A 25151-nucleotide genomic window follows, 5' to 3' on the forward strand; every position below is an offset into this window, starting at 1 on the left:
AAGACAGTGCTTTGATATCGTCCCAGTTCCATCGAATCTTTCCTAGCCAGCTTCTGCCAAACAGCATTGGGCCATTGCCTGGTAAAATCCACAGTGATAAGTCATGCACAACTCCATCGTACGATACCTTCACTGCCGCACTGCCAATGACTGGCATGAGTTCTTTGGTGTAAGTGCACAGCTTTGTATAAATCCCGGGCTCAATTTGGGCCTTTGTGCCTTGTTGCCCCACAGTTTCTCAAAAGCCTTCTGGCTCATAATTGACTGACTCGTCCCCGTGTCCAACTCCATGGAAACTGGAATGCCATTTAATTTGACTTTCAGCATTATGGGAGGGCTCTTGGTGGTGAAGGTGTCGACCCCATACACTTCTTCCTCGGCCTTGGGTTGAGTTGCTTCTTACTCGTGTGTGATCCGCTTCGGATTGACCATCTTCTGCCGACTCTATCACGTGGTGAGTCGCAGCATATTTGCACATGCGCTGGAGGTGCCCCATTGTTTCTCAACCTTTGCAACCGTAGTGCTTGAATCGATGATTACCCCCACAGCGCCAACATGGTGTTAATGGATTCGCATTCACGCCCCATGGCGTACTCTGTCATCCTAGGTCTTGCAGTTACAGATATGTAGGCCCTGCCATGTACAGTTCTACGTTATTTTATTCACAGTACCTTGCCGGTGAGCTTCGATGCTGGGAAGATATCAGTTTAGTATTATCGTTCATGGACATGAAAGCCTGGGCTATCGTGATGACCTTGTTCAGGTCTGGGATTCGGCAGACAGCAGCTTGCGAAGAATGACCTCGTGGCCGATTCCAAGCACGAAAAAGTCCCGCAGCACTTCCCCCAAATATCCAGCAAAATCGCAAGGTCCCGCAAGGCGTCATAGGTCGGCAACATGACTCGCCACATCCTGGCCCTTGGAGCGATAGTGCGTATAGAAGCAATACCTGGCCATTAAGATGCTCTCCTTCGGCTTGAGGTGTTCCCGAACCAGCGTACACAACTCAGCATATGTCTTTACCGTTGGTTTCTCCGTTGCTAGCAGATGCTTGATGAGGCCGTATGTTGTAGACCCACAAACGGTGAGGAGAATCTCCCTGCACTTGATCGCTTTATCGTCCGCATCCAGCTCATTGGCCATGAAGTACTGGTCGAGACGTTCAACGAAGGCTTCCCAATCATCACCCTCTACAAATCGCTCAAGAATACCAACGGCAGCCATAACCGCGAGAAAGTTTGTGATCTGTTACTCGTCGCCAAATTGTTATGTTTAGAATAACTCCACAAGACTGAGCACTGTAAGCTTAAACTGATGTGACCTTAGTCTCTTTAATAAAACTCCAGAGTTCCGAAGCAGCATGGCAGACAGCCTTTTATGCTCGCTTGCATGAGGTGTGCAGGTGATCCTTGGGCCTCCAACAGGAGCGCCCTCTGGTGACAAGTCTTACACAGTTATAATGTTTACATACATAACACATATGGATTGGGATAAGCAGGCTAGTGTGTCCGGGATAGTTTTCTACAACAATATGTCCCAGAGGCAACAAGGGGACATGCCATATTAGATTGAGTAATGAGTCCAATTTAGTTAACAGTCTAACTGTGCATGAACATTATCCAATAGCGATCATAACATGATCAAGTTTAATGTAGCAAAAGCAAAATACTGCGGATATTGGAATCTGAAATAAAAATAGAAAATGCTGGAAATCTCAGCAGGTCAGGCAGCATCTGTGGAGAAAGAAACAGAGTTAATGTTCCAGGTCGATGCAGTGAGTTCAACGCAGTGTTTGAAAACAGCGAAACAGCTACTAAGATTCTAGATTTGGTTAAGGCTGACTTCAATGGGATGAGACAGAGACTGTCCATAGTAAACTGGGCATATCTGTTAATGGGTAAAATGACAAAAATCAATGGGAGATGCTTAAAAAATAATTTAATATGATACAGAACCAATTTATACCCCCGAGGGGCAAGAGCTCTACTTGCCAAAAAAAACAGTCATGGATGACTAAAGAGGTAAGGGACAGCATGACACTAAAACAAAAAGATTGGAAAATTGCTCATGTTACTCTGCTATTTAAGAATGGCGAAAGAGGAAAGCCAGGGAATCACAGACCAGTTAGCCTAACATTTGTTGTGGGGAAATTGCTAGTCTATAATTAAGACTGATAACCTCGAAGATTTTCAATTGGTCAGAGAGAGCCACATGGATTTGTGAAAGGTAGGTGATAAGTCCTTACTATACAGTATAAATGCACATGAGGCCAATGCTTGAGAGACAGTCACTCTGTGACCAGTAACCTTTATTCGCCAGCACTCAAGTGATGAAGGTGGGTGGAGCTTCCCCTTTTATACCTGAAAGACCAGGTTAAGAGTGTCTCCCACAAGTTCACCACCTAGTGGTCAATGTTCTCACAGTGTACTACTCGTCAGTTTATACATGGGTCACAATGACAGTTAAATAGATGACATCACCTCTCCCTCAAAGTCTTATTGGGATCACAGGTTGAGTCTCTCTGGTGGTTTACGCTCCCTTGTAGAGCGCCTGAATTGGGGCTCCGGTTGTGGGGCTCTGGCCTGAGTGTCTGCTGTTTGCGGTGCCTCAGGCCTGTCCGGACTGCCCACAGTGACCGGGCTCTCCTCCACTTGGTTCCGGTGTTCAGTCACCTGTGGTGGAGTGAACTCTAAATCGTGTTCTTCCTCTGCTTCTTCTATGGGGTTGCTGAATATCCTTTTTGTTTGATCCACGAGTTTGTGGCAGATTTGTCCATTGGTAAATTTAACTACCAGAATCCTATTCCCCTCTTTGGCAATCACAGTGCCTGTGAGTCATTTGGGCCCTGCAGCTTAGTTGAGGGCAAAGACAGGGTCATTGACATCGATACCTCGCGCCCTCGCATTCCTGTCATGGTAGTCACATTGTGACTGACGCCTGCTCTCGACAATTTCTTTCATGCTGGGGTGTATAAGGGATAACCTGGTTTTAAGCATCCTTTTCATTAGCAGCTCTGCGGGTGGAACCCCTGTGAGTGAGTGTGGTCGGGATCTATTGGCCAACAGGAGGTGTGATAAGCGGCTTTGCAGGGAACCCCCTTGGATTCTGAACATCCCCTGTTTGATTATCTGCACTGCTCGTTCCACCTGGCCGTTTGAGGCCGGCTTGAATGGTGCCGTTCTGACATGGTTAATTCCATTTGCCTGCCATGAAGTGCTTGTGAAGCATGGGCCATTATCACTGACCAAGACATCCGGTAGGCCATGGGCGGCGAACATTGCCTGTAGACTTTCTACCGTGGCAGAGGATGTGCTTGAATTCAGATAGTCACACTCGATCCATTTGGAGTAGGCATCTACTACCACCAAAAACATTTTTCCCATGAAAGGACCTCCATAGTCCACATGGATGCGGACCATGGCTTGGCGGGCCAGGACCAGGGGCTAAGGGGGGCTTCCCTGGGTGCATTGCCCAGCTTGGTACACATGTTGCACCTGCGAACACAAAGTTCCAGGTCTGCATCTATCCCTGGCCACCAAACGTGTGACCTGGCAATTGCCTTCATCATGACAATGCCCGGGTGTTCATTGTGGTGTTCTCTGATGAACACCTCTCTGCCCACCTGGGGCATGACTACGCGGTTTCCCCACAGTAGGCAATCGCCTGAATCGAGAGTTCATCCCTGCGCCTGTGAAATGGTTCAAATTCGTCAGGGCATGCCCCGTATGTGGCTGCCCAGTCCCCATTCAGGACACATTTCTTGACTAAAGACAGTAGCGGGTCTCTATTTGTCCAGACTTTAATCTGACGGGCTGTCACGGGTGAGCCTCCGCTTTCAAAAACTTCGACAGCCATGACCATCTCAGCAGCATGCTTGGTAGCTAGTGGTTAGTGGGAGCCTGCTGAGTGCATCGGCGCAGTTTTCGGTGCCCGGTCTGTGCCGAATTGTATAGTCATAGACGGCTAACGTGAGTGCCCACCTCTGTATGCGGACCAATGCATTTGCATTTATGGCCTTGTTGTCGGCCAAAAGAGACGTTAGGGGTTTATGATCTGTCTCCAGCTCAAATTTCCTGCCAAACAGGTACTGGTGCATTTTCTTTACTGCATATACACATGTGAGCGCCTCCTTTTCTACCATCCCGTAACCCCTTTCTGCCTGGGACAGACTTCTGGAGGCATAAGCTACCGGCTGTAACTGACCCTTGGCATTAACATGCTGCAACACACACCCGACACCATAGGATGAAGTATCGCACGTTAAAACAAGTTTCTTACATGGGTCATATAACGTTAACAGATTGTTGGAGCATAACAAATTGCGTACTCTATCAAAAGCCCTTTCCTGGCTGTCCCCCCAGACCCATTCGTGACCTTTGCGTAGGAGCACATGTAGCGGCTCTAACAGCGTGCTCAATTTGGGAAGAAAGTTACCAAAATAGTTCAGGAGCCCCAGGAACGAACGCAGCTCCGTCATGTTACAGGGTCTGGGTGCTCTCTGGACCGCTTCTGTCTTGGACGCAGTAGGTCTGATCCCGTCTGCTGCTACCCTCATCCCCAAGAATTCTACCTCTGGAGCTAGGAAGACGCACTTCGCCTTTTTCAGTCGCAGCCCTACCGGGTCCAGTCTGCGTAGCACCTCCTTCAGGTTGCAGAGGTGTTCTTCAGTATCACGACCCGTGATGAGGATGTCATCTTGAAAAACCACCGTCCCTGGAATCAACTTGAGGAGGCTTTCCATATTTTGTTGAAAGATCGCGGCGGCCGACCGAATCCGGAATGGGCATCTGTTGTACTCAAACAACCCCTTGTGTGTCGTGATGGTGGTCAGCTTCTTCGACTCACTCGCCAGCTCCTGCGTCATGTAAGCTGAGGTCAATTTTGAAAAAAGTTTGCCACCGGATAGCGTCGCAAAGAGGTCCTCCGCTCTCCGTAGCGGGTACTGGTCTTGGAGTGACACCCAAATTATGGTGGCCTTGTAATCACCACATATCCTGACCGACCCATCTGCCTTGAGCACCGGTACAATTGGGCTCGCCCAGTCACTGAATACGACTGGCGAGATGATGCCTTCCCTCAGCAAGCGGTCCAATTTGCCTTCTATCTTTTCCCGCATCACGTACGGCACCACTCTGGCCTTGTGGTGTACTGGCTTGGCGTCCGGGTTTATGTTAATCACTGCCTTGGCCCCCATGAAAGTGCCAATGCTGGATTGAAATAGTGAGTCAAATTTGTCCTGGATCTGTGAGCATGATACTCGCTCCACAGAAGAAATTGCATTGACATCACCCCATTTCCAGTTCATGACAGCAAGCCAGCTCTTCCCCAATATTGCGGGACCGTCCCCCGGGACAATCCAGAGTGGCAACCTGTTCTCCGAATCTTTGTGGGTCACAACTACCGTGGCGCTGCCTAGCACCGGAATGATCTTCTTTGTGTATGTCCGTAGCTGTGTGTCAATCGGCGATAATTTTGGCCTCCTGGCCTTGGACGACCACAACTTTTTGAACTGTTTGATACTCATCAGGGACTGGCTGGCTCCATTGATACTGGGATGCCACTGAGGAGCACTTTCATCATTATCGGTGGTGTCCTGATGTGTGAACTGTATATGTGCTCCACATGAACTCGCTGAACTTCAGCTTCCAGCGATTTCCCTCAGTGTTCATATGACCTCGTAGGGCTTACATCGGGCCCGTCCTTGTACATCAGCCTGGCTGCAGGCTTCCTGCACATATGCGTCAAGTGACCGCTGACGTTGCAATTTCTGCAGGTATATTGCTGATACCTGCAAACTCTGGCTGGGTGTGTGCCTCCATACCTCCAACATGAGCCATTGTTGGAAACAAAAGGTCCATTACCAGTCGATCTCCTCTGACTGTCTCTGTGACTGCCCTTAAGTGCACCATTAACAGGTGTTGATGGCCCCATTACTGGCCGTATTTTCCCTTGCGATGGCATGAATCGTCGTTCAGCTAGCCATTGTCTCTGTTGAATTCCCCCTCTGGGTTCGACTACATGTTGGGGTATGTCCGATTGCCCTTGTCTGCCTGGAGAACTGCGTGCCGCGTTAACAATGTTGATTCCCTGTCCATTTGCTGCATTTAAACCAAGATTTTTGTCAAACATCATTCTGGTCTCTTCCTCCCCTGAGATAAAAGTCTGGGCCATCAATGCCGCCGTTTCCAGGGTCAAGTCTTTGGTCTCAATCAGTTTCCTTCAAACCCCAGGGTGCCCGATGCCCTCAATAAAAAAATCTCGCAGCATCTCCGCTCTGCATGCATCTGGGAATTTACATAGGCTCGCCAGGCGCCAGAGATCTGCCACGAAGTCTGGAACGCTTTGCCCTTCTCGCCGCCGGTGCATGTAAAACCGGAGTCTCGCCATGTGCATGCTGTTCGCTGGTTTAAAGTGTTCCCCGATTAACTTACTGAGCTCTTCAAATGTCTTGTCCACCGGCTTCTCTGGCGCTAGAAGGTCCTTCATCTGGGAGTATGTCCTGGATCCACAAACTGTCAGAAGATGAGCCCTACGTTTGTCGGCCGACTCCTGTCCCAACCATTCCTTAGTGACAAAACTTTGCCGTAGTCTCTCAATAAAATCGTCCCAATCATCCCCAACACAGTACCTCTTGTCTGTGCTGCTAGTGGCCATGCTCGCGTGATTTAAATCCCAGTTTCTCGTCACCAATGGTATGCCCTTTCTATACAGTATAAATGCACACGAGGCCCATGCTTGAGAGAAGGTCACTATGTGCCCAGTAACCTTTATTCACCAGCACTGAAGTGATGAAGGTGGATGGAGCTTCCTCTTTTATACCTGAAAGACCAGGTTAGGAGTTCTACAGGTTCACCACCTAGTGGTCAATGTTCTCAAAGTGTACAACTAGTCAGTCAGTTTATACATGAGTTACAATAACAGTTAAATACATGACAGTAGGTCATGTCTGACAAACCTGAGTGAATTTTTTGAGGAGGTGACTGAAGTAATGGACAGGGGAATGTTAATGGATATTATTTATATGGACTGCCAGAAGGCATTTGAAAAAATGTCCCACATAAGAGAATGTTAACTAACGTAGAAGCATAGCATTCCATTAGACTTTTAAAAATTATTCTCTGTACCTGTTCATGACATTTTAATAATCTACTAGCAGCGACCCGCAGAACATTTGCGGTCAAATTAGTATCCTTATTGCAACAGTACTTGTTTAGATTGTTATCATCTTCTTCATTTATAGAATCAACGCTGATGTCCTCCCTCCCCTCCCCTCCCTCCCTCTCTTTCTCTCTCCCCCTCCCTCTCTCCCTCCCTCCCTCTCCCTCCATCTCTCACTCTCTCTCACTCACTCCCCCTCCCAGCCTACCTCTCCCCTCCCTCTCCCTCGCCCTCCCAGCCTCTCTCCTCCCTTTCTCTTTCTCTCTCTCTCTCTCACCCGCCACGCGCTGCTCTCGGCTCCGCAGCAACGCCCGGGGAGGCCCCGCCCCCCCCCCCCCCAGTCCCCGCGCCCATTGGCCCCGCTGTATCCACTTCCTACTCCTCATTGGAGTCGATACAGCATCATGCCATCCCTGCCCACCTTAATTGATTGCGAGACCAGGCGGCCCCTGATCACCCATTGGTCGGTGCAACTGTCAGTCAGACCATGGACCTTGCAGACCCTGGACCCGCCCCAGTACAGACAAAAACTGACTATTATTATTATAGATGTACTTGGACCCCCAATTCTCTTTGGACCGCCACTGTTTCTAGGTTTTCACCATTCAGAAAGTACTCTGGGGGTGAAATTGCTTCTTTTTTAGAGGCCTGTCAGAGCTTCGGGAGGGGTGGGGGTGGGGGGGGGGGGGGCAGGGTGCGCGGGCGGAGGAGGGTGTGCTACCAGCTCCCGGGAAATTGCTCAATGACGGCATCGCTGTGTGTGACAACCCCTCACCGTCCCGCGAGAAAAATTGCCCCGCAGGCCACGAGCCTGCCATGAGCGGATGTCAACACCAGCTTCACGGATCGTAAAGCTGGCTGACCTCCGCTCTCGGGGCAGTACATAAAGGGAAGAGCTCCTCACCACCTTCTTTACTCTAGTATGGCGACCCTAGCGAGACCCGTTTTGGGTGCAGGGCTGCAGGCTCGGTACCACACTGCCCTGGTGACCTAGTGGAGATCATCAGAGGCCTTGCAAAGTGTGCAGCGGCCCTCCCCTTTAAGCAGATGGAGTATAATGTGGGAAAATGTGAGGTTATCCACTTTGGTAGGAAGAATAGAAAAGCAAAATAGTGTGGTAGAAATTCCGACGTCCCGGACCCGTACGAAGTTTCTACGGACCTAGGAAGGCATCGAAAAAGTCGTTTTTTAGCGCAAACTGCGCATGCGCTGAAAACCGCTATTCTGATCTGACAAGCTGACAGATCGTAGACATCTCGGGAGCGAGGATGGCATATTGGGAGCGAGGACATTTCTTCGGCAAGATTGCGGGATTTACGCATATCTTGCCCAGCAAAAATGTCCTCAAAAGTCTTGCGCCTGCTACTTTTATCGGCGCAAATGTTTTAAAATATATAAAAACATGATAAAATTAAATTATAAACACATAGTTTATTGTTAAAAACCATCCCCACTATGGTAAGTTTATTTTTAAGCATACTTTTTTAAAAAATCAGAAAAATATTTTATTTTTATAAGACATAATAACTTTAATTTCAATTAATTTTAAATATTTGTGGTCTGTTTTTTATTTTTTATTATTTTGTGTGTTTGGTTTTGTTCCCATTAATAGCACTGAGAACTCATAGATACGCAAGTCTCAGTGCTATTAATGGGAACCTGTGAAATACTTACCTGATTGGCTGAGCAGTCACACGTGACTGCATCTTCTGCGTGGGACCTGGGTGCGCTTCGCAGCCCGGGAAGAGAAGGCCTCCCCACCGAAATCCAGGGTGCCTCCTAGACCACCAGGTACTTCTGTAAAAAATCTCCAGCGAGGAGGCAATTGACTGCAAGAAGACCCCCAGAGGAATTTCTGGGCCATTATTTAACTAGAGAGAGACTACAAAATGCTACGGTACAGAGGGATCTGGGTAGCCTTGTACATGAAACACAAAAAGTTAGTATGCAGGTACAGCAAGTAATTAGGAAGGTAAATGGAATGTTGACCTTTATTGCAAGGGGGATGGAGTATAAAAGCAGGGAAGGCTTGCTACAGCTGTAAAGGGTATTGGTGAGGCCACACCTAGAGTATTGCATGCAGTTTTGGCCTCCTTAGTTAAGGAGGGTTATACTTGCATTGGAAGCAGTTCAGAGAAGGTTCACTAGGTTGATTCCTGAGATGAAGTGATTGTCTTATGAGGAAAGGTTGAGCAGGTTGGGCCTTTACGCATTGGAATTTCGAAGAATGAGAGGTGATCTTATTGAAATATATAAGATCCTGAGGGTGCTTGACAGGGTAGATGCTGAGATGATGTTTCCCCTCATGGGGGAATCGAGAACTAGGGGGCATAGTTTCAGAATAATTGGTCGCCCATTTAAGACAGAGATGAGGAGGAATTTATTCTCTCAGAGGGTCATGAATCTTTGGAATTCTCTGCTCTAGAGAGCTGTGGAGACTGAGTCATTGAATATATTTAAAGTGGAGTTGGACAGGTTTTTGAATGCTAAGGGAGTCAAGGGTTATGGGTAACAGGCAGGAAAATGGAGTTAAGGCCAAGATCAGATCAGCCAAGATCTTATTGATTGGTGCAGCAGACTCGAGGGGCCAAATGGCATACTCCTGCTCCTATTTCTTATGCATTTAAATATATGCAGCAGCTGAGCTTGCCTGGAAATCTGACACTGATTTGGCATTAACATACGAGGATCATGAAGTTACTTCACATCATAGCATAAACAAGTTGACATGCTGGATTGGCTCAGCGCATTTACAAGGCCAACAAAGAAGTTCCTAGTATCTGTAGAAGATTTGGGACATCCAAGAAAAACTGGGGAGAGTTAAATTGGATAGCTCCCGAAAATGGCCGCAGGGATCACGATGTGCGATGAACCCAATGCTTGTTGATTGCAATGTAACCAGCACATCAACTTCGTGTTGCCTGCTCATTGTAGTGATTTCAGAATGCAGCAAGTGCGAACTGTTGATTGGCTGCATGCCTCAGCAGGGGGCCCAAAAGCGTAACTTGATAGCACCAGTTATTAGCTTGCACTGCTTAAAGCAAGCCTGCACCTCTTAAAGGGAGGTTCATTGTGGCTGCAGCAGGTACTGGAAGTCGTTCAGGAAGTGAATCTGACCTGGGAAACAATGAAGAATGGCACCACATGGGAGAGAGCAGGCTCCAACATTTTCAGACAATGCAGTGAAGGGCTTGGTGGAGGAGATGGAAAGGAGGTGAGTTGTCCTGTATCCACAAGGACCAGGAGGTCCTCCAGACACTCGCTCAAAAGGCAGCGGGAGCAGATAGCCGTGGACGTCAATGCCAGGAAACTAGCCCCATGGGGCTGAACGCAGTGCTGCAAGAAGTTCAATTACCTCACACGGGTGGTCAAGGTCAGTGAGTGCATCGTCAAATGTCATATCCCACCTATCAACTGCACCACCAGCCTCATCCACTGCTCAATTCACCACACCACCATCTCTCATTTTCTGAGTCTGAAGGTTGTGGGTTCAAGCCCCACTCCAGAAACTTGAAATCTAGGCTAACACTCCAGTGCATTGCTGAGGGAGCGCTGTACTGTTGGAGGTGCCGTTTTTTGGATGAGACGTTAAACCGAGGTCCTTTCTGCCCTATCAGGTGGATGTAAAAGATCCCATGGCACTATTTCAAAGAAAAGCAGGGGAGTTATCCTGGTGTCCTGGCCAATATTCATCACTCAATCAACATAATAAAAACAGATTATCTGGTCATTATCACATTGCTGTTTGTGGGGGTTTGCTATACGCAAATTGGCGGCCACATTTCCCACATTACAACAGTGACTACTCTCCAAAAATATTTCATTAGCTGTAAAGCGCTTTGAGACATCTGGTGATTGTGAAAGTTGCTATATAAATGCAAATATTTCTTTCTTTCTTTACCAACAATCTGTATCAATCACGACTCATCCCAAACATTAATAGCTTCACCTCACCCTCACACACTCGGCACTGCTGTTAGCCTCACACCCGCATCTCACAGCTTGCACACACTGCAAGCTTTTCAACCATGACAGCCACATCACTCAAACAGATTTGATGACACTCACTGACACACTTCCCTCTCTCTTGCCGGACAAGGTGGCACACAACCAGAGGCGCCAGGGTCTACTCGTAGGGAGGCAGGATTGCCTGCATGTCCTAACCCCAATGACCATTATTGGAACGGCAATTTCTGAACCCGTGGTCAACGGCAGGGCTGAACCAATTAAAGATGACGGTATTCTAATACCTAATCCTCCTTCTCACATCCCATGTTCCCATCATACAGTCTCTTCTGAGTTACAAGCTGCTGATGGTATAAGCAGGCAGGTTGTACCATCACTCGATTTCGCAGTCGCAGCCACCAGCTCAGATACTGACACTACGTGCAATTTACAGGATAGCATAGATGCGGGATCTGCACATGGTGAGTCACCGGGCACGAGTGGCCTGCAGTCAGGGTAAGGGCCAGCTCGCAGTTTGCCCATTCTTGAGCACAACAATAAACACTCTGTTATCCTCCTTGGCTGTAACAGTACCGGCGATCCGCTTTGGACCTTGACCATAGTTCAGTACATAAACCGGATTGTTGACCGAGATGTCCCGTGATACGGCAACACGATCATGACACCATTGCTGACTTTGATGTCTGTTTTCAACACGATCATTCAAATCAGGATGAACAAGAGAAAGCCTGGTCTTGAGATTTCTCTTCATCAGTAGTTTAGCTGGAGGAACCCCAGCAAGCGTATGAAGTCTTGACCGATAACTGAGCAATATACATGACAACCGTTTCTGCAGTGAGCCCTGAGTTACACGTTTCATACTTTGCTTGATCGTTTGAATGGCACGCTCTGCTTGATCATCAGAAGCAGGCTTGAATGGAGCTGATATCACATGTCTGATGCCATTGAGTTTCATGAACTCCTGGAACTCAAGACTTGTGAAGCAAGATCCGTTGTCGCTCACAACAATGCCAGGCAAACCATGAGTAGCAAACATGATACAAAGCCTCTCAATCGTAGCTGTAGACGTGCTGGATGACATAATAACACACTATCCACTTAGAATATGCTACTGTGACAAAAAACATTTTTCCTAGGAATGGGCCCGCAAAATCAATGTGGATCCTCGACCATGGTTTGGATGGCCACGACCAAAGACTCAGCGGAGACTCCGCTGGTACTTTACTTAGCTGTATGCAAGTATTGCACTGATGCACGCATGATTCCAAATCAGAGTCAATTCCAGGCCACCATATATGAGACCTAGCAATGAACTTCATCATGACAATATCAGGATGAGTGCTATGAAGTTCACGTACAAATTTTTCTCGACCTTTCTAAGGCATGATTACACGATTACTCCACAGTAAACAGTTTGACTGAATGGACAGCTCATTCTTGCGACGGTTGTAAGGTTTGGTCTCCTCAGGCATCTCCAAAGGTATGGCAGACCAATCACCACTGAGTACACACCGTTTCACAACCGATAAAATAGGGTCATGGCTGGTCCAGATCCTAATTTGTTGAGCAGTGACAGGGGTTCCTTCACGCTCAAGAGCATCCATTACTAACAGTAGATCTGCAGGTTGAGGGGTCTCCACCTCAGGTGTGGGCAACGGCAGATGACTCAGTGCATCGGCACAATTCTCAGTACCAGGTCTATGATGGATGACGTAATCATAGGCAGACAATGTCAGCGCCCACCTTTGAATGCGGGACGATGCATTGGTATTAATAATTAGTTTTCCGCAATGAAATGAGTGGCTTGTGATCCGTTTCTAGTTCAAAACGAAGACCAAACAGGTACTGGTGCATTTTTTTTAACCCATACACACAGGCCAAAGCTTCTTTCTCTAAGTTCTTTCCGCTTTAGACAGACTTCTCGAAGCATACGCAACAGGTTGCAGCTTGGCCAATTCATTTGCTTGTTGGAGTACGCAGTCAACCCCATATGATGAAGCATCACAGGCCAATACAAGATGCTTTCATGGATCATAATGAACAAGCAGCTTGTTTGAACATAGCAGATTCTTGGCTTTCTCAAAGGTTCTATCTTGAGACGCACCCCAGAGCCAGTTGTTGCCTTTTCTTAGTAACACATGCAGTGGCTCTAGTAAAGTGCTCAATCTGGGTAAGAAATTACCAAAGTAGTTGAGTAGCCCAAGGAACGAATGCAGCTCCGTCACATTCTGAGGCTTGGGTGCATTTTTGATGGCCTTGGTTTTCGAATCAGTAGGCCTGATGCCATCAGCAGCAATCTTCCTCCTAACGAATTCGACTTCAGGTGCCATGAATACACACTTCGAGCGTTTCAGTCTGAGTCCCACTTTGTCTAGACGCTGTAGGACTTCTTCAAGATTGTTCAGATGTTCAGCAGTGTCGCGACCTGTGACCAGAATGTCATCTTGAAACATGACAGTTCTAGGAACGGACTTCAGTAAACTCTCCATATTCCTCTGAAATATGGCTGCAGCCGAACGAATCCCAAAAGGACACCCGTTGTAGACCAACAGTCCTTTATGGGTGCTGATGCAGGTGAGTTTCTTCGAAATGTCGACAAGCTCCTGTGTCATATAGGCCGACACTAGATCCAGTTTCGTGAATGACTTTCCATCAACTAGCATGGTGAACAGGTCATCAGTCCTCGGTAACGGATACTGATCCTGTTTTGAAAATCGGTTAATCGTAACCCTGTAGTCTCCACAAATCCTGACAGTGCCATCACTTTTCAACACAGGAACAATGGGACTAGCCCATTCGTTAAACTCAACCGGTGATATGATCCCTTCACGCTGGAGTCTGTCAAGCTCAATTTCAACCTTCTCCCTCATCAGGTATGGAACAGACCGAGCTTTGTGATAGACAGGCCTTGCATTGGAGTCCAGGTGAATCTGCACCTTGGCTCCCATAAAATTACCAATGCCCGGTTCAAACGAAGAAGGAAACTTTTTCAATACTTGAGCACACGAAATATCATCCACCGAGGACAACATCTTGACATCATTCCAGTTCAGCTTGATTTTCTCGAGCCAATTCCTGCCGAACAGCGTTGGACCATTACCTGGGACGATCCATAATGGTAGCTCGTGAACCACACCGTCATAGGACACCTCGATTGCTGCACTGCCGAGGTATGAGTTCCTTAGTGTAAGTATGCAACCTGGCATTGACTGGACTCAGCTTCGGTTTCACAGCCTTGGTGTTCCACAGCTTGTCGAATGTCCCTTGGCTCATTATCGAATGGCTCGCACCCGTGTCCAGCTCCATTGATACAGGCACGCCACTCAGCTTCACATTAACGACTATTGGCTGGCTCTTGCTCAGGAACGAATACAGTCCATTCACTTCCTCCTCGGGTTGCGCCATCACTGAACTGGTCCTCATCAACCACGTGGTGAGCCGCACCACGCTTGCTCCGTTGTGGACACATCCTGTGAAGATGCCCCACTTTCGAACATCCATTGCATGAGTATTGTCTAAACCAACGCTAATGAGGCCGATGATTGCCCCCACAACGCCAACAGGGTGAAAGCTGGTTCAAACCAGTTGGCGGGCTCTGAGCAGCAGCAGGTTTCACGTAAGCAGCTCTGCCCGAAAACGACGCCATCTTGTTTACAGTACTTTCCGTGGAACTCCGACTTGTCGATGCTATCTGCCTCAAATTATCATCGGTCGTCATGCATGCCTGGGTAGTCGTGATGGCCTTTTTCAAATCCAGTATCTCTGCAGCCAACAGCTTCCCGAGGATCTCATCATGGCTGATGCCTATCATGCAGCATGTCTTCCAGCATGTTCCCGAACTTACACGGCTCAGCAAGATGTCGCAGGTCGGTGACAAATCCCGACACGACCTGGCCCTCAGCACGAACACGCGTGTAGAAACGGTAGCGTGATATAATGATCCCCTCTTGTGGCTTCAGATGGTTACCCACCAACGTACACAATTCCTCGTACCCTTTTTCCACCAGACATACAGGCGAGAGAAGATTCTTCGTGAGGCCGTAAATTTTCGGACCACAAACGGTGAGGAGAACTGCCCTGCGCTTAACTGCGTAGGCCTCTGCCTCCATGCCATTGGCCACAAAATACTGATCCAGGCGGTCGACAAAATCCACCCATTCCTCGCCCTCCACAAATCTCTCCAGGATTTCAACCGTGCCCATTGTGCATGCGAAGGTTCTTAAATTATCTCGTCGTCAATTGTAATGACTCAAGAGTCTGGTTACTGTAAACTCACTCAGGTACAACCTGATCCATCTTTATTCCAACTCAAGAGTGTCTGCGTGACAAAGACACCCAGCTTATATACAGGTGACCAAGCACACATGCCACATGTGTACAGCCCGATGACCTCCGACCGTGGTGCCCTTTGGTGTCTGGTGACCCCCAAGCATTATTACATAACATGTATGCATAAATGCACTGAGCCAGGAGAAATGTAACTTAACTTAACTGTGCTTTTATACAACACAAAATGATGTCCCCAAACCGGCATGAACAAGCATGAGTACAGTAACAGTGAATAGCTCCCGCAGGGTCCTAATGCCCGTCCTGTGAGCTGTCACAAATAAATAGAGTATGAACACAACATATTTCCCCCTTTTTAAAACCACAGTCTATGTACAGACGAAGTCCTTGAGATAGCCATGTCGTGTTCTGATACATTGAGACTGGCGTGGAGCTTGCAGTGTTTGATCGAGGTTAGCAGTTGGGAAACAGAACGGTGTCTCTGTTCCATCCTGCTGGTCTGTTGGCCTGTGAGTTGGGATCAGTCTACGAGCATTCCATCAAGTTCCAACATTGAGCTCTTAGGTGTGAGGGCTGAACTTTCGTCCGATCTGTTTTGGAGGCAAAAGTGAAGATGCGAGCTTATGACTAAGGTTTGGGCGCTTAACTCTGACCCAATCTCCATTCTTCAGTTGGGGCTTTTGAGCTCGTCGTTTTGTGTCAGTGTATGACTTCACTTTTCGTTCGCGTTCCAAAATCTGGGATGCGAGTGTGGTTATCTTCACACTAGGTTTGCTGGGGGTTTGAGAATGTCCAGTAGGCAGTGAAGATTCCACCCAATCATGAGTTCAGCGGGTGTCTTCCCCGTTAGCAAGTGCCTTGTTGAACGGTATGCGCGGAGAATGGTTTGAACCGCTTCGTCGAATGTTTGGCCTGCTGTGAGGCTGGCTTTCAAACCCCCTTTGATGATGCGGTTAAATCGCTCAACACCTCTGTTGCTTTGAGGATTGTACCGAGCAGTAAGCTCGATAGCATGACGAATGAGAAAATCTGCGAACTGGTCGGACACAAACTGTGGTCAGTGATTGTGACTCTGGAAGGTCCCACTTCGTGAACATACAATGTAGAATAGTGATGATTGTTGATGAGATCATTTGTTGTAGTGATTTCTGCCCATTTAGAATGCAGGTCATGTACAACAACAAGGAAATTTGATGTTGTGGAGCTACTTTAACTGGACCGAAGTTATCCAACTGAAGTCGTTGCCATGGTTTTTGTGGCCATGGAATGGGCCTCATTGGCGCTGGTCAGATGTTTGTGGCCTTTTTGCTCAGACTGCATGCTTCGCAGTGTGAGACAAACTCCTCAATGTCAATCCCAGGCCACCATACTGAATCGCGACATCTCTGCTTCATGCAGACAATGCCAGGGTGTCCATCGTGTGCCAATGAGAGAACGCGCTGTTGAAGCGACTTGGGAATTACTGCTCTATCATCACGACCTAGACAGCCATTGTTCCAAATGGAAATTGAATCGCGAGGTCTGTGGAATGTTTTCAGCTCTTCCGGAATTTTCTTAGGCCACTCAGTCTGGAGGAAGTGGCACACATGCAGAAGAGTAGCATCACTCTGTGATTCGGTTTTGAGTTCGTCGCAGGAGACAAGGTTTCTGATGGACTGAGTGATGATCAATGTGACATATTTGTCATCATCTGTGAACAAGTCAGCACTAGAGTCCGAAACAGGTGTCGAACTGCTGAGCATGTCAGCTACATAGTTGCAACTGCCAGCGATGTACTGTACATCAAAGTTATACTGATGAAGGCGATCTGACCATTGGCTGATGCGTAGTGGTCTGTGCCCAGATCCAGTTGTAGCGAGTAGCGTAGTTAACACTTGGTGATTCGTACGGAAGGTAAATTTCCTGCCATAGAGGTTGATCTGCCAGCGTTCACATGCGTAGATGCAAGTGAGTGCCTCGCATTCCCCTGTCGAATATTTATGTTCTGCAGGCAAGAGCGTGCGAGAGGCAAAGACAACTGGGAATTCCAGGCCATCATCCATTGCGAGAGCACAGCACCCATGGCGGTGCCTGATGCATCCGTGGTGACGTACATAGTGCACGAGGATAGGAGAGGATGTGATTTTCTCCTTAAGTGTAGTGAATGCCTGAGCCTGGGAATCTGTCCATTCCCAAGGGACATCCTTGTGCAGCAATTTACGACGTTGTGCGTAGTGCAGGACGGACTTCAGATAGGAGTTGCAAGTGCTAAGGAATGATGAAAGTCCTTTGACGTTGGTAGCTTCCTGCATTTATTGGATCGCGCCAATATTGTCAAGCTTCAGTTTGACACCTTATGCCGGGACTCTGTAGCCCAGAAAGTTTATTTCTCCAGCAGCGAATGTACACTTATCGGCATTAAGTGTAATGTTATATGTAGCAAGTCTAGTCATAACGTGAAGTCGCTGGTCATGTTCTTCCATTGTCCGCCCATGGACGACGATATTGTCAAGCAGATTGAGGGCTCTCTCTATGCCCGTTAGTATAATAGTGACAATCTTCTGAAATGCACTTGGTGCAGAAGATAGTCCGTAAGGTATGTGTCGATATTGATACAGACCATCATGCGTCGTTAATGCCGTGAGCGGTTTGCTGTCCTCCGCTAGGGGTATTTGCAGGTAACTGCGGCGCATGTCGAGTTTCGTAAAGACTATTGAGCCGTGGAATACTGAAGGCAGTTCATCGATGGTAGGAAGAGGGTACTTGTCGGGGATGATGGCCTTGTTGACCCCTTTCAGATCAATGCATAGGCAGATCTTCCCATTTTTACGGCAAGAAGTGACTAAGTTCGAGATCCAGGCTGAGGAGTCGATGCTCTCAATGATTCCCTGAGATTCGAGTCGCGTTAGTTCTGCGGATACTTGGTCATGAACCACAAATGGGAGACGGCAAAGTCGCTGAGTAACCGGTTTGACGGAAGGGTCAACACGGGGATGATGGCAGAATTTTGTTGTCACTCCAAACCCTGTGAAGATTGAGAGATACTGCGTGTCAAAGTCCACTGTGTACATAGGTGTGCTGATTGGGTCTTAAACTTTGAGCCCAAGCTTGTCAAAAAGGTCAACACCCATGAAGCTGCGTTCCTTCGCGACATAAAAGAAAAAGTTCTCCAATGTTATGTCCTTGCGGTATATCGAGATATGACCCCAAATGCCTCAATTTTGGAGTCTGAGTATGCATGTAGAGTGGAAGTTGCAGGCTGCAGTTGAGTGCGTGAAGTGGGTTTTGTACACAGCCTCGCTCAATATGGAGACTCTGACTCCAGGGTCAATGATGAGGCAGCAGGGCGTGCTGTCAATGTTTACCTCACTGTCCTTGAATTTACCCGAACCGATATGCGAAACGGTGTAAACCTTACTGGGTTCATTGCTATCGGGGTTGTCCACATGTTGAATATACTGCGATGAACAACAGACACTAGCAAAATGGTTCATTTTACCACATGCAGGGCATTTCTTCCCATGCGCAGGGCAGTTAGGATTCTTTGCTGAGTGTGATTTGTTCCCACAGTTAAAGCAGTGGAAGTTAAGCCCGCGATCCATAGTGGGTGACTTATTATTAGTCCTGGGTCTCTGCTGTGATTTCCGTTTTGGATGAACGCCTTGCACATGGGCTGTAGCTGCAGTCTGCTGCACAGGGGGAGCATGGGATCTGAGCGCTTTTGAATCGGAAAGTGCTGATTAGTTGCTTTGTCGAATGTCAATTTATCATCCTCCATTAGCAAGCGTTCCCGAATGCAGGGGATTGTTATTTTCTCAATAATTTGATCCCTCATCATTTCCTCTGTGAGTGCTCCAAAGTTACACGTAGCGGCCAGTTCAGTTAATGAAATGATGGACTGTTTCATTGGTTCACCGTTCCCCTTGCCCCCTTTTACGAAATTGGCATCTCTCCATTATGACACTTTTATTTGGCCTGAAATAGTTCTCTAGGGTACTTACCGCTTTGTCATAGGACTCCGTGTCTTGGATTTGGCCAAAGATGTGTTGGCCTTTGGTGCCGAGGCAGTGGTAAGTATTGCCAGGCGGCGAGCTGGTGTTACGTTGTCGCCGTCTAACCCACTCACTGTGATGTAGGTAGAAAAACTTTTTAGCCATCGCGGCCACAGAATTGGAGGGTCCCCGGGTGTAGAGAGGGAAGGCGGGGGGGGGGGGGCTGCGGGCGGGTGGGCGGGGGGGGGGGGGGGGTAGGGAGGTTAATTTGATTCATCTTCGTCGCCAACTTAAGTTGTGTATGTGTTAATAACTGCCAAACTGAACCAGGAGTAATGTAACTTAAATTAACTGTGCATTTGTACAACCCAAAATGGTGTCCCCAAACCAGCATGAACCAGCATGAGTACAGCAACTGTGAATAGCGCCCTCAGGATTCTAATGTCGGTCCTGTGAGCTGTAACAAATACCAGGTTATCGGGCACTGACCTGCATGACTCGCTGCCTATGGTCGCACACCAGCTGGAATTTGAAGAAATGGTATACGACAGAGTTGACATGCGACACCCGCAAAGTGACATGTGTGCAGTCAATGGCACCCTGCACCATGGGGAAGTCTGAAATCATTTGAAACATAGAAACATAGAAACATAGAAAATAGGTGCAGGAGTAGGCCATTCGGCCCTTCGAGCCTGCACCACCATTCAATATGATCATGGCTGAACATGCAACTTCAGTACCCCATTCCTGCTTTCTCTCCATACCCCTTGATCCCTTTAGCCGTAAGGGCCACATCTAACTCCCTTTTGAATATATCTAATGAACTGGCCTCAACAACTTTCTGTGGTAGAGAATTCCACAGGTTCACAATTCTCTGAGTGAAGAGGTTTTTCCTCATCTCGGTCCTAAATGGCTTACCTCTTACCCTTAGACTGTGACCCCTGGTTCTGGACTTCCCCAACATCGGGAACATTCTTCCTGCATCTAACCTGTCCAATCCCATCAGAATTTTATATGTTTCTATGAGATCCCCTCTCATTCTTCGAAATTCCAGTGACGAAAAGCCTAGTCGATCCAATCTTTCTTCATATGTCAGTCCTGCCATCCCGGGAATCAGTCTGGTGAACCTTCGCTGCACTCCTTCAATAGCTAGAATGTCCTTCCTCAGATTAGGAGACCAAAACTGCACACAATGTTCCAGGTGTGGCCTCACCAAGGCCCTGTACAACTGCAGTAAGACCTCCCTGCTCCTATACTCAAATCCTCTCGCAATGAAGACCAACATGCCATTTGCCTTCTTCACTACCTGCTGTACCTGCATGCCAACTTTCAATGACTGATGCACCATGACACCCAGGTCTCGTTGCACCTCCCCTTTTTCTAATCTGTCACCATTCAGATAATATTCTGTCTTCCTATTTTTGTCACCAAAGTGGATAACCTCATACTTATCTACATTATACTGCATCTGCCATGCATTTGCCCACTCACCTTACCTGTCCAAGTCACCCTGTAGCCTCTTAGCATCCTCCTCACAGTTCATACTGCCACCCAGCTTAGCGTCATCTGCAAACTTGGAGATATTATATTCAATTCCATCATCTAAATCATTAATATATGTTGTACATAGCTGGTGTCCCAGCACTGAACCTTTCGGTACCCCACTGCCTGCCATTCTGAAAAGGACCTGTTTATTCCTATTCTTTGCTTCCTGTCTGCCAACCAGTTCTCTATTCATGTCAATACATTACCCCCAATACCATGTGCTTTAATTTTGCACACTAATCTCTGTGTGGGACCTTGTCAAAAGCCTTTTGAAAGTCCAAATACACCACATCCACTGGTTCTCCCTTGTCCACTCTACCAGTTACATCCTCAAAAAATTCTAGAAGATTTGTCAAGCATGATTTCCCTTTCATAAATCCATGCTGACTTGGACCGATCCTGTCACTGCTTTCCAAATGCGCTGCTATTACATCCTTAATAATTGATTCCAACATTTTCCCCACTACCGATGTCAGGCTAACCGGTCTATAATTCCTCGTTTTCTCTCTCCCTCCTTTTTTAAAAAGTGGGGTTATATTAGCTACCCTCCAGTCCATAGGAACTGATCCAGAGTCTATAGAATGTGTGAAAATGATCACCAATTCATCCACTGCTTCTTGCTCCACCTGCTGGTCTCTGGCAAGAGAGAATGAAATGTAGTCAGCTCTCTTTGACTCGAGAGCCTCAATGACCTTCCTTATGCAAAAGTAGACGTCAACCTGGGAGATGTTTCAAATATCTCCAGCTCCAGACTGGTAGGAGCCCGACGCTTAAAAGTTCATCATCACAGTCACCTTCACAGCCACTGGCAATGCAGTCTTTGTCATGTTCTGTGGTTGGAGTTGTGGCTGCAGCAAGTGGCAGATTTCGTGACTATCTCCTTAGTGAAGCGCAGATGTCTCACACATTGTTCCTCACTGAGGTTCGCATTGGAGAATTTCTTCCTGAACATCCTGGATGGATATGGCCTCAGCTGAAAGCCCTTCTCTCCCTCCTCCCTCTTCCAGCAACTTGTCCTGCTCTGCATAGCCTCTGCTCATTCTCCCAGTCATGCTGTGCTCCAAAGAGAAGACCTACTAGTGTACCCATGTCTGGCAGCAGCTAGGTTGTGCAGAGCCTTGACATCCGGAAAAAGTCCTTCAGCACTTGCTTCAGCACCTACCACATCACTCGCCATAGACCTTTGCAACTTGAAACAACTACGGAAAGCACCAAACACTTGTAGAATGAGGCCAAGAGCCAGAAGAAATCAACCAGCAACTAACCAGTAAGTAGTTGATGATCCCTTTATATAGCACTGGTGGGGTGTCCTGCCTACTGCTTAACGCATGTTCAGCTATGCGAGGTTAAGAGAGGATGTCGGCTAGAGCATTGAGCTCCAACATGGTAGCGCTGGCATGAAATCCTGCTCGATATCAATGTTCCCTGTACTTTCTTTGGGTGCATGGCCTTGTTGAAGCCATGCACCCATTTACAGATGCGCGCACTTTAACAGTTCTTTAAGGGGCTGTGCGGGATCGGCAGAAAGCCGCCACACAGCTTATAGGGAATGTTGCTCTGCATACTTCTGGTGAACGTTAGCTGTGCATGCGCCGATGCCTTCACCAACATGGCGTCGTGCGTGCTTTGCGGCAGAGGTATGTGCGCACACATTAGACAGCATTTTGGTCCCCAGCAGCACCCATAGTGCTCAAACAACCGGCACTACCAATCCCAATTTTGCGCCCAGAGTCTCTTCTAATGTTAGCTGAACACAGACTGGTAAGCTTGTACTTAATAGTGGTGTTGACTGCACGAAACTTAAGCATCATGAGTCAAGGGAACTACAGTAATATCAAAGTGCCTCGTCAGTGCCGCATTCTGGACTACAGGAAGGTGGGTTATTATCTGCTGTAAATGTATCAAAAAATCAGTATATGGAGTGAGCAGGAAAGAAGGGATAAGCTGGATCCCAGGCAGAGCAAAGTCCTGGCATAGACATGATGGGTCAAGTAGCCTGTTTCTATGCTGTAACACCTCATGATTCTAGCGCATGTACCATATTTAGAACTGTAATAGGACTGGTTACTTTATTTTTCAGACATTCTGACATTCATAAAAGCTATATCTGGTAAAACTCTGAGTTGCATTTTTAAACTTCTTATCCATGGGTGAGCCTCATGAGTGCCAGGCACAGGAATGGGAGGACTTGCCGGGACACATAAGTGAGATTCCCTTTGAAAACCCCAAGCTGATCCTGTATATGGATGGGTCCCGGAAATACATTCAGGGGACCCCCCATACGGGATGGGTGGTGGTAGACGAAGCGCTAAACACTGTCTGAAAGGGAAGGTTAGACGGAGGACTGTCGGCCCACGTAGCTGAACTCACTGCCCTGACTGAAGCCCTCCAACTGGCCGAAGGCCGGCGGGCAAATATATATACGGATAGCCGCTATGCCTTCGGGGTAGTCCATGACTACATGACTGCCTGGTCAAGGAGAGGGTTCGCCACTTCGGGCGGGAGGCTATCAAACACGAGGGCCGAATCAGACTACTATTAGACGCCGCCAGTAAACCCGCAGAGGCAGCAGTGATCAAGGTTAAGGCTCACCAAAAAGTAGTAAACAATGTCCAACGGGGCAATGAAGCAGCAGATAAAGCGGCACAGGAAGCAGGTATATCCTTAGAAGTACAGGAAGAAGTTGTATGTAGTATCATTACCAGGGAAGATATAGACATTGTGAGATTACATGCCGATGTAAGTGATGAAAAAAAGAAAGATTGGGGCACAAAAGGAGAGAGCCAGGGTGACGACTTCGTATGGAGGAAAGATGGGAAGGTGATAGCCCTGGCTTGTATTAGACAAATGCTCATGGAACTACACCATGGCATCAGTCATGTCAGACGGAACGTCATGATAACAAACATAACTGGGGATTGGTGGTGGCCAGGAATGGGACGGGACGTAGCTAAATACTGTCAGCAATGGTCACATGTGCCCAGCACAACCCAGGAAAGGCCATTAAGGTTAGAATGGCTCACCAACCACGACCAAGGGGGCGTGGGAGTGTATACAGATAGACTTCACGGGACCTTTACCATCCTCATGGGACAAGAAATACTGTCCAGTAATAACAGATCAGTTTACACGGTGGGTAGAAGCGTTCACCACGTGAAATTGCACCGCAATCACGGTGGCTCGAATATTGGCAGAGGAAGTAATCCCACATTGGGGCGTCCCTATCCAAATCGATTCCGACCAGGGAACCCATTTTACCGGCCAAATAATGAAGGAGGTGTGTGCTATGTTGGGTATTAGACAGAAGTTACATATCCCCTACCACCCACAAAGCTCTGGGACGGTAGAACGGATGAACAGGACACTTAAAACAGCCCTCGCAAGGGCCATCCAAGAGATGGGACAAGCTTGGGCGGATTTACTACCCACAATCTTGATGAGACAAAGGGCAATTCCTAACTGAGTGACGGGATTAACTCCATATGAGTTGATGACAGGCAGGGCCTGCCGGAAGGAATCATAACTGGGGGATTCAACATAGGACCCCTGAGGGATCGGATTAGAAAGTACGTCTTGGAACTGAGTAAGCAACTTAAGGAATTGAGGAAGGAAGTGAGGGAACGGCAAGCAGGCAGGGATGAACAGAAGGAATTGGAGGACCAGGGAGAGGTCCCACAGGTAGGCGCAAAGATAATGGTAAAATGTCTGCCAGGACGAACGGGGTTTGCTCATTTGAAGTCATAAATAGCGGAGATACGTGCGCCTGCATAGATATGGGTGGGGTTGGCCGATGGAAAAATTGCTCTCAGCTCAAAGAATCTGAATCCAACGACCCCAGCACAAGCGAACAAAACAAATAACCCTGCCTTCATACACATTCTAGGAAACTGAAGGCAGACGCATCAGCAGAAAACGCCGGAAGAAATAAAGACGATCCAAGATGAATGTGTTACGTGATATTATGTGCAGTTTGCTTTTTTGTGTAATTGTAATCTGTAGCCTAGGGAGGACCAAAAGAGAGATGCATGTGAACATCGTTTTGTACATGTCATACACCTATGCCAAGAAAGCCAATGTTGCCAGCTGTTGGGTCTGTGCCTATGTCCCCACACACTCGGAGGAAGGAATTCCCCTACAACCAATCCCACTTAGTGATAATGAGACGGCCAGCTGGATGTTTGGAGTTAGAACAGGATCCGCACGTGTTGGCTCTTATGCCATAAT

The sequence above is a fragment of the Pristiophorus japonicus genome, chromosome 1 (genome assembly GCF_044704955.1).
Source record: "Pristiophorus japonicus isolate sPriJap1 chromosome 1, sPriJap1.hap1, whole genome shotgun sequence".
Classification (NCBI taxonomy): Eukaryota; Metazoa; Chordata; class Chondrichthyes; family Pristiophoridae; genus Pristiophorus; species Pristiophorus japonicus.